Below are 9,372 nucleotides of genomic sequence, written 5' to 3' on the forward strand. Positions count from 1 at the left end.
ATTTTCAACTTCGCCGCCTCCATAACTGCAGGAGTTACTTGCAATCCTTTAAGGTAATCCTTTAAAACAAACTCATTCATTCTCCCTCCCAGCCCCTTTTCTCTTGGTTCTCTTTCTCTCTCCTTAGAGACCCTCTACTGAAATAGAATCCTTATCTAAGATTTAGCAAATGGGAAGAGGAGAAACGAAGTTAATGCGAATGGTGTCCACCATTTACCCATGGCCTAATTTACAATGGCCGGGTGTACTTGGCCTTGTGTGAACCTCAAATGCTGAAAAGCAACATTTCAAGTATTTGGGTTTCAGTGTGCTCCTGAACATGTTTTGCTCTGCGCTTTCAAGCTTGTGAGCTTTGTGAAGAGCATAATTCATGTTTCTGACTCAGTTACACTTAACTCATCAAAACCTCTACTCAGTTACTGGACATTCTGCGCCTTCTGAAAGCTTGATCCAGTTCTATCAAATCCTTGCTCTAAGAATAAGAAATCACATTTCGTTCTTTCAAAGAAATGGACTAGACTAAGAATCCATCTTGGGGTGAATTTAAAATGTATAATATCTGATTCATTTCCAAAATCCCCTTTTCAAAATGTATGTTTTACTTTTCATAACTTAATTTGGAAAGTCATGCACTCTTCCTCTTACTTTTAAATATACAGAAATCTTTGAGCCTAAAGGTGTAATTTACTTTTGCATTGTTTTGATTATATGTACCGATGGCTAATTAATGTTAAGGTCAGTGAGTCCAAATGCAACCCGCTTTAGAGAGTAGTTCTTTATTTGTTTAGTTTGCCTTTAAGCACCTGGTGTTGTTTTTTGGAAAGTGTATGTAATTTAATCTATGTAATTACTCTTTCAACAATAAAAAAAAATCTCCTGCTGTCTTATTCCAATATAAATAGCACTATCTGACTCAATAAGTTAATTTTCCTGAAGCATCTGATACTAACCAATATGAACATAGGAAAAAAGAAAGCCAAATGTCTGCAAAGAAACCAGAAATGCAATTTTTACACTTCTAGGGGTTTAGTCTCATAATCCTACATTGCATAGAAAATCTCCATGTGGTTTAGTACCAAGAGAAAGCAAGGAGTTTCTTACGGCTAAGTAGAAAGCTTTCAGACAACATAAAGATTATATATGTCATAACAATAGCAAAGCTGTGTATCTGGCCTCAGTTCCTAAAGTTTCATTTGAATTTGAGCTTGTATAAGTGCCTTTTTCAGACTGCAAGATAATGATAGTTAATTACCCTGGCTGCAATTACAGTCTATTTTTCAGAGAAACATGTCTACAATATGTACCATGCACCAGGCAAGACTTTGCCTTTAAATGGCAATGTTCCTAATGTTTAAAATCAAAATTAGGTTCAGAGGTGCTCCTTTCTGGAGATAAATAATAACTGAGCAATTTAAAATAAATTATGTGCTTGCTTTTTAAAACAGCTTTTTTCAGCTTTATTTTGCCCTGGGTATTCCATCTATTTTATTTTCTCATTTTATTTAATCAAGTGTTTTGCTAAATGGAAAAATTACAATTTAAAAAATTTAATTGGTTTCATTTTATAATTTCAGAACTGGAAAACACTTTGTTCCATACAGTACAATAAGTGTTCTCTAATTTTTTTTCTTAATCACAAAATAATACATGTTTATGAAAAGGAACACAGAAAATGGGGCAGACAAAGAAAAAGAATACAAGTCCACTGACCCAGAAATAAACATGTGGACTGCTAACCTAAACATGTGGGAAGCCGTATGGTACTGGAAAAAAAGAACTCAGGTACCAGTTAAGTTGTGTGGCTTCGGACTCAGTTCTGCCCTTGTGTCTTCTATGACTTCAAGTTAGCAGTTTAATTTCTTTGGCTCAACTTTTCATCTGTAAATACAGATGTAAGGATGCTGTGACAATTAAATGAGATAAACTATCTATGTGCCTAGCACATGTTTCCTCTTAGCATAACTTTTCAATCTTTTTCTGTCTTAGTATTTGAAATGGGCAACATTGCTAGTTTTGATTTACATTTTAAAAGAGTAATGAAAATCTCAGAAACTAGCCCCTTACAAATTACATTTTAGTTTGTACTTTAAAAAAAATTGTGCAAGGGGCAAACTGCGTGCAAAACTTAGCTATTCCTAAACAAACCACAAAAGAAACAGAGAGAGGAAAAAAGAAAAAAGAGAGGAGGGGAGAGGGGCAAAGAAGGAAAGGGGAGAAGAAGGGAGAGGAGAGGAGAGCATGTGGAGAGGTTAAGAGGGACGTGGAAAGGAAGAGAAGCAATGGGAAGGGAAAAGAAAACACTGAGATCTATGTTGTGGCACAGTGAGTTTAACCACCATCTGTGACCCTAGCACCCCATGTGAGAGCCAGTTCAAGATCCTGTTCTGCTTCTGATTCTGCTTCCTGCTAATGTATCTGAGAAAGCAGCAAAAGATGGTCCAAATGCTTGATGGAGCTCAAGGCTCCTGGCTTCAGCCTGGTCCAGCCCTGGCCACTGAAGAATGAATCAGTGGATAAAAGATATCTCTGTGTGTATGTGTCCCTTTCTTTTTAACTCTGCCTTTCAAATAAGTAAATAAATAAATCTTACCAAAAAAACCACTTTACTATTCCTGTAAGCAAGAATAAACTTGTGTTTCAAAAATCAAAGTAAGGGCCCGGCAAGTGCCAGAATCCCAAATGGGGGCTGGTCCATGTCCCAGCTGCTTTACTTCCCATCCAGCTCCCTGCTTATGGCCTGGCAAAGCAATAGAGGGCAGCCCAAAACTTTGTGATCCTGCACCTGTGTGGGAGATCAGGAATAAGCTACTGGTTCCTGGCTTCAGATCAGCTCAGCTCTGGCCACTGCGGCCTTTTGAGGAGTGAACCAGCAGATGGAAGATCTTTCTCTCTGTTTCTCCTTCTCTCCGTAAGTTTTAATCTCAAAACTGAATTCACTTATGGTATTCAGAGGCAGGACCTTTAGGAAGTGAGATGGAACTGGGATGCTGGGTGGCTTTACAAGAAGAGACACAGACAGAGGAACACACTTGCCATGTGATGCTCCACCTGGGGACACTACCTACAAGGCTAAACCAGTGGGACCACCCAATCTTGGGCTGTGAAACCCCAAAACCATAAGCCAAAATAAATATCCATACTTCCTAAGAAAGTAGCTTTAGTAAAAGTTTATTGTAGCAATAAAATGTGAAGACACTTCTCAAGACTAAAGGTTAAAAATGTTCCCTAATTCTATTTTTCCTGCTTACAGATACTGCCATCCATCACATCAGCCAAACTATAAACTTAAGTCATCCTGTACCTGCCTCCTCTCACCCATCATGTTTCATGAATTACCAAGTCCAGTATGAATTTCTTATATATCTCTGGAAACCCCATATTTTTCATTTTTGTTCATGTATCCACTACAGAAATAGTCTCAGACTACATTTCCCCACCTTCAGTCTTACTCTTTGGCCTCTGCCAACCTGAAAACTCTCCATTAGCTACCTTTAGCTTTAGGAACCAATGCCATAAGGATTTTCCTCATCTAGTCCCTCCCAAGTTAACAAAACATCTGTTTATGAAATCATATACCGAAGTACTAAAGTGGAATATACCTCATCTGTAGGTTCACTCTTGATTGCACTTCCTTCCCATTATCAAAAAAACCTGAAAACCAAATTAGGAATCATATGGGTATATTCTGTAGGTAAGCAAAGATACTGTATAATCCTGAGGGATATTTTGTTCAAATTATAATGATTCATGGGAAATGTTTCTGTATCCACAACACAGTATATCTTAGTTAGCATACAAAATTCACAGTCTCTGAATTGCCTCTGTCTCTGTTAGGGTAATACTGACAAAAATGTACTTTTCAACCTAATTCCCATTAATTCTTAAATAAGTTCTCATATTTCCACCCAGTTCAAATTAGCTAGTTACTCCTTGTATCAGCCAGATTTTTGTCATTATAACAAGTACCTGAGAAAAGCTACTTGCAAAGGAAGGTTTAATTCAGCTCATGTTGCAGAAGTTCACAGAAGATCAGAAATCCTCAGTGGTCTGGTGTGTAATGACAGTGGATGGTGGGATAAATGCAGAGCAAAGATCATACGGTGACCCTGGAATGCAGAGACAGCAGGCATGCTCATCATTGTCTTTGTGACCTGCCCTTATAAAGCTATCATGATTCTGTTATGAGAGCATCACCCAACAACCTAACCCACTTTAATCCCCTTGCAAGGTCCCACCTTCAGACACTATAAGTTCTATCCTTACTACATACACATAAGGAGTCTGGGAATCAAGATCAATACACAGGCCTTGGAGACCAAGAATTATTCTTCAAAATATAACACTCTACTAGCTTTCTGATCATAGTACAACACTGTTGAACTCAGTATCGCTTTTTTATCATACAACAGTACAAATACACTCTTAAGAGTTCATAGAAGGAGCTGGTGCAGTAGCAAAGAAGGCTAATTTTCCGCTGTGTGCTGCTGGCATAACATTGGGATGCTAGTGGTATCCCAGCTGCTCCACGTCTGATCCAGCTCTCTGTTTATGGCCTGGCAGAGTGGTAGAGGATGGCCCAGGTCCTTGGGGCCCTGCATCCATGTGGGAGTCCTGGAAGAAGCTCCTGGCCAGCTCTGGCCATTGTAATCATTTGGAGAGTGAACCAATACCTGGAAGACTTCTCTGTTCTCTCTGTGTAAAATCTGCCTTTCAAATGAAATAAATATATCTTTTTTAAAAAGTTCATGGGAAATATGTATTGTATTGCAATTCATTTTTCCCATGTAGTTTTTAAAGTTGTGTCTGAGTTTTTTTAATCACCAAAATTATTTATGAGTTACTTTCTTCCTGTAAGCTGTGTTAGTAATTAAAAGGACTAGTACCAGGGTCAACTAGATCGAGGTTGGAATCCCAATTTTCATATTTATCCATTGAGTAACGTCTGGCTAAACCTGAACTTCTCTAAGTCCCAGTTCCTGCACTTATAAGAAGTGTATAAAATAGTATGAGTTTCATAGTTATTGAAGGGATTAAGAAAACGCTGCATGATAAGCACTTTGTGTAGTACCAGGGACATGGAACAGGCTTAAAAAACTAGATCTTACTGGTTTCTTTACAGTTACCTTGGCAGGATCTGGTATGAGATCCATTATACAGACTGTTTTTATTCTTAGTGGCCTAAGCCAAAGCACTTTCTCTCTTTTAAGATTTTGTCCATTACATAGTGAACAATTTCCTAAGACAGCTAAACACTCATTTGCTTCCGCTCTGTCTTCCCTAATTAGAATGTTGTAAGAGTTGAAGCATGATTATTTAATTATGCACCAGATACAAAGTAAGTACTTTAAAAGTTTTTATCAAATGAATAAATCCCTAGAAAATGCTATAAAACATCTTTTCAAAATTTTTATCAAGATCAGTGATTCTTAAAAACATGGTCCTTGAATCTGCAGTACTGGCATCACTTAGGAGTTTGTACGAAGTGTGCAGTGTATCAGAGTCTATGAGGATGGGGACCAGGAATCTGCTCCCTGACAATCTATCCAGGCAAGTCTTCTGCTGGTTATCATTTGTGTACCTATGACCTAGGCAGACATTTCTCTTTAAAAGTCAATGTCAGTTTATAAACATCAAATACGTGTGTTGAACAACAGAAGCCAAACATAAAAGAGTGCATACTGAATTCTGTTCACATGTAGTTCTAAATTAGGCAAAATCCATACAAGGCAAAACCAACATAATATTGGCAACAAAATGATAGCTGCCTAAGGAGGATTAGGGCACAGATTCAAATGGAAAAAGGCACAAGGAAACTTTCTGAAGCATTGGAAGTTCCGTATATACACTGATGGGCTGTGGATTACATGGGTGTATAACTGTGGCAAATTTCACTGGGTCGTATACTTCATATCTGTGTATTTCCCTATCGATAAATAAAATACCCACAAAAAAATAAAATAGGTGTTTAGTCTAGCAGTTAACATACTTGTATCCCACATCCGAGTTCAATGCCCAGCTCCAACTCCTGCCTCTAACTCTCTGCTTCCTCCGTGCCTAGGGAGGGAACAGGGATGCTTCAAATGTTTGGGTTCCTGTCACTCATGGGGGACACTGCCACTGAATTCCTGGCTCCTAGCTGTAGTTCTGGCCCATGCTGGAACTGCTGCAGGCATTTCGGGGATGAGACAGTGGATGGGAGCTAAATCTCTCTCTCTATGCCGTCTTTGTCTCTCCCTCTCTCAAATACACAGAAATTAAAATAGTCAAAGTCAGTAATGCCATTTAAATTGCCTTCTGTTTAAGTCTTCTTAGCAAGTGATAGTTTTTTTTAGGTTTGTTTTTTAAATTTATTTATTATATTATTCCATGATACAGTTCCATAGGCTTTGGGTTCCCCTCCTCCTCACCCCCAACTGGACCCTTCTATTAATAACCCCCATATCATTACCATTGTATAGTGCTTAATAATCAGTCATAAGTCCACCATTCTGCTATTTAACTGTATCCTGACACTGTAAGTATGGACAATGGCAGAGTCTAGCATATGCTGGGCAAACTTTATAAAATGTTTTTCCTCTTTCACCTGGCTTACTCCCTGGCTCAGTCTTCTCTCAGTTCCACTCTCCTGTTCTGCTCTCCCTGATCTCACTTTATTATGGATGTCCATGGAAGCTTTGGAAGGCTACTGTGTACACGTGAACAGTTGGTTCATCTGAAAGGTCCCCAGCTGCAGTGATGTGTAGTATTGAAATCCACTTCATGCTCCACTCTGAAAGCCTCCCATGTGGAGCAGGGCTTTATCAGCCTGAAAGAACCGGTGTCTTTTGTAAATCACCAAAGGCATATCCGGCTTTCCTAGTCTTGCCTATTCTAGGCTGTTTCCACTTATGGCCATCTTCTTGGAAAGTAGCACAAAGGCACCATATGGGCTAGTGGCAGCCCTAATCTTGTATTTGCCCTTTTTATCTGCTACCTCAGTAGTAATTTCATATATAATTACGTGATTGTTTGGCTAATATTTGCTTCTCCTCCTAGACAATAGGCTCTATGGCAACAGAATTGTGCAGGTTTAGCTTATTATCAAGCCTCTTCAGCTCTTGAAATAGTGCTGGTATTCAGTGGGTACTCAGTAAATATGGATTAAATATGTAATATTTGTTAATGTTGGAAGAACATTAGGATTTTTGAAGGTAGGGATTATGTCTTATTTTCCTTTTTTCGGACCCCACTTCTGAATAACCACATAAGTGACATTGTTAAATTCTTCCTGATTGGGTTTAAAATGCTCAGAAAAAGCCATATGATGTTCTGTGCATTGAAAACCAGATCTGCAAGAATGTGACTATACATTGCATGTGTGATGATGAACAGCTGCTAGCTATGAAGTAGAACAGACAAATATGAGAAATAGACTTCAATTGAAATGGGTTCAACTAAAAAGGGATTTATTTAGCTTCTGAAACGCATTTCCTGCTATGAAGCTTAGAAGATAGTAGAATGCCAAGAAAGTTGTGAATTTTCTTTTCCTATAAAACTAACTGATCTTGGATCTACCTTGCATGATACATCAACCACATAGAGCCAAGATTTCTACTGCAAGATGCTGACACAGTAGATAGGTTTCTCAAAATGGAATTTTGTGGGGTCAGCATAATAGCTCAATTAGTTAATCCTCTGCTTGAAAGTGCCAGCATCCAAGATGGACAGGGACCCACATATCAACTGCTCTACTTCCAATCCAGCTTCCTGCTTATGGCCCTAAAACAGTAACAAAGGCTTGCTCCTTGACCAAATTTAAGTCAGGTTCCTCTGAGTCTTCTTAACTAGCTCTTATTCATGATTCCTATCAGCAGCTTATTTAGCAAGAATTCTAATTCAATTTAGACTTGTCTACCTGTTGTCACCTTGCCCAATCTTGAGCAAGAATTTAGTTTGGTCAGTTTAGCAAGAATTTGCCTACTTTTGATGGCTCTTCTTAGTAATTTTCCAACTACTTACATCCTCGACTTTGTTCTTTTTTCTTTTCTCTTCATTTTTGAAAAAAATGTTTGTTTGCTCTTTCATTTTAAATCTCACTTGTCTTTGTTGCATTTAGAGTCCAATTTTCCTTCCCTACAATTCTGACATCTTTCAAAATAGTCCTGTAGGAAGTCTTCATCACCACTTTAACAAATGTCAGAATAATTATTTGAATGTTAGTAATAACCTGCATAAAATAATTTCTACCTTTCATCCATAATTTATAAGGACATTTTCAAGAATCCCTGTTTTAACAAGCCTCTTTAAAAATATTTTTGCTTTGTTACAGATAGCATGGCTGCTGAATATCTTTCAGTATTTTTCCTCTCATTGGTCCTTTATTCAATGTGCAGCACTTTCTCAAATTTATGACTAAAATTTGACTCCCAACTTTCAACTCCTACTGGGCCCATACAGCAATCTGAAATGTGTTAGTTGGTCATCCTATACTTTAGGATTATCCTTCCCAAACATCCTGCCCAATGAAATACAGTATCTGCCTTGCCCAATAAAAAATGTCCCACCAAATTACATCTTACCTCCCCAGCAGCTGACTCATGTGGGACCTCTCTCCCTTACAGAGTGTTCCACAATCACTGTAATTATTAAGATCTGGATTGTTTCATCTTTCATATTTCCCCCAAATCTTTATTGTAAAGAAGTCTTACTCTGCCCTCACCTTCTTTTGTTTCATTAGCAACCAAGTGTGTTCTCCTAGTTCCAAAGGGAAGATTCATTTGCAACCTGCAGATAATGAAGCGGATTTTCTCACTGGCAAGGCATGTGCCAGAATTCGATGGACGAGGCACTCAAGACGGGTTATTCCTCATGTGATATAAGATCCAAGAGAAAAATGTATGTGGTATCAGCTGCTCAAAATGTTGGATTCATTCCCACCTCCATGCTTTTAGATGAAGACACTGAGGACCAGAAACAACAGTAGTCAAAACTGAATTCTAAAACAAAGAAGCAGGCTGTGCTTCATTTTTTGCCATCGTTGGCCATTTCCCACTGCTCAGATGTATGGCTTAAGGACCCAACTAACAAACCTGCAAGGCTCACCTATGATATTTTGCATCTGTCAAGAGTCCAGATGTGAGCAACACAGACCAAGTGTAACAGCTTTGTCGCCTTTTTTCCCCCCCGAAATTTCATTGTATTGTACCAAAAATAATTGTCGTTTGAGCCTCACAGGCCCACAGCCGGAGCTCTCCACCGTATTCACAGGCCTCGGCGTTTTCCACAGCATTGTGCTGTAACTTCTTGGAGAGCTAACACTGTATAATTTCAGGAAACTTCTACTGAAACCTTAGCCAATATTGGCCCCAACTGGGTGAGGTTAAAAATTCATTG

At 38.6% G+C, this 9,372-nt stretch overlaps 1 long non-coding RNA gene across 1 annotated transcript; it reads right to left on the reverse strand.

Moving 5' to 3' along the window:
- Positions 1–3,610: 3,610 nt before the first annotated feature.
- LOC121145250 lies at positions 3,611–8,960 on the reverse strand. The gene is made up of 3 exons (XR_005881995.1): positions 8,699–8,960; positions 3,967–4,106; positions 3,611–3,651 (listed from the first exon to the last, which is right to left on the reverse strand). It is a non-coding gene; the product is annotated as an uncharacterized LOC121145250 (long non-coding RNA).
- Positions 8,961–9,372: the final 412 nt, after the last annotated feature.

This window comes from Ochotona curzoniae, unplaced genomic scaffold (genome assembly GCF_017591425.1).
Source record: "Ochotona curzoniae isolate NIBS_2020 unplaced genomic scaffold, NIBS_Ocur_1.0 scaffold_3223, whole genome shotgun sequence".
Lineage (NCBI taxonomy): Eukaryota > Metazoa > Chordata > Mammalia > Lagomorpha > Ochotonidae > Ochotona > Ochotona curzoniae.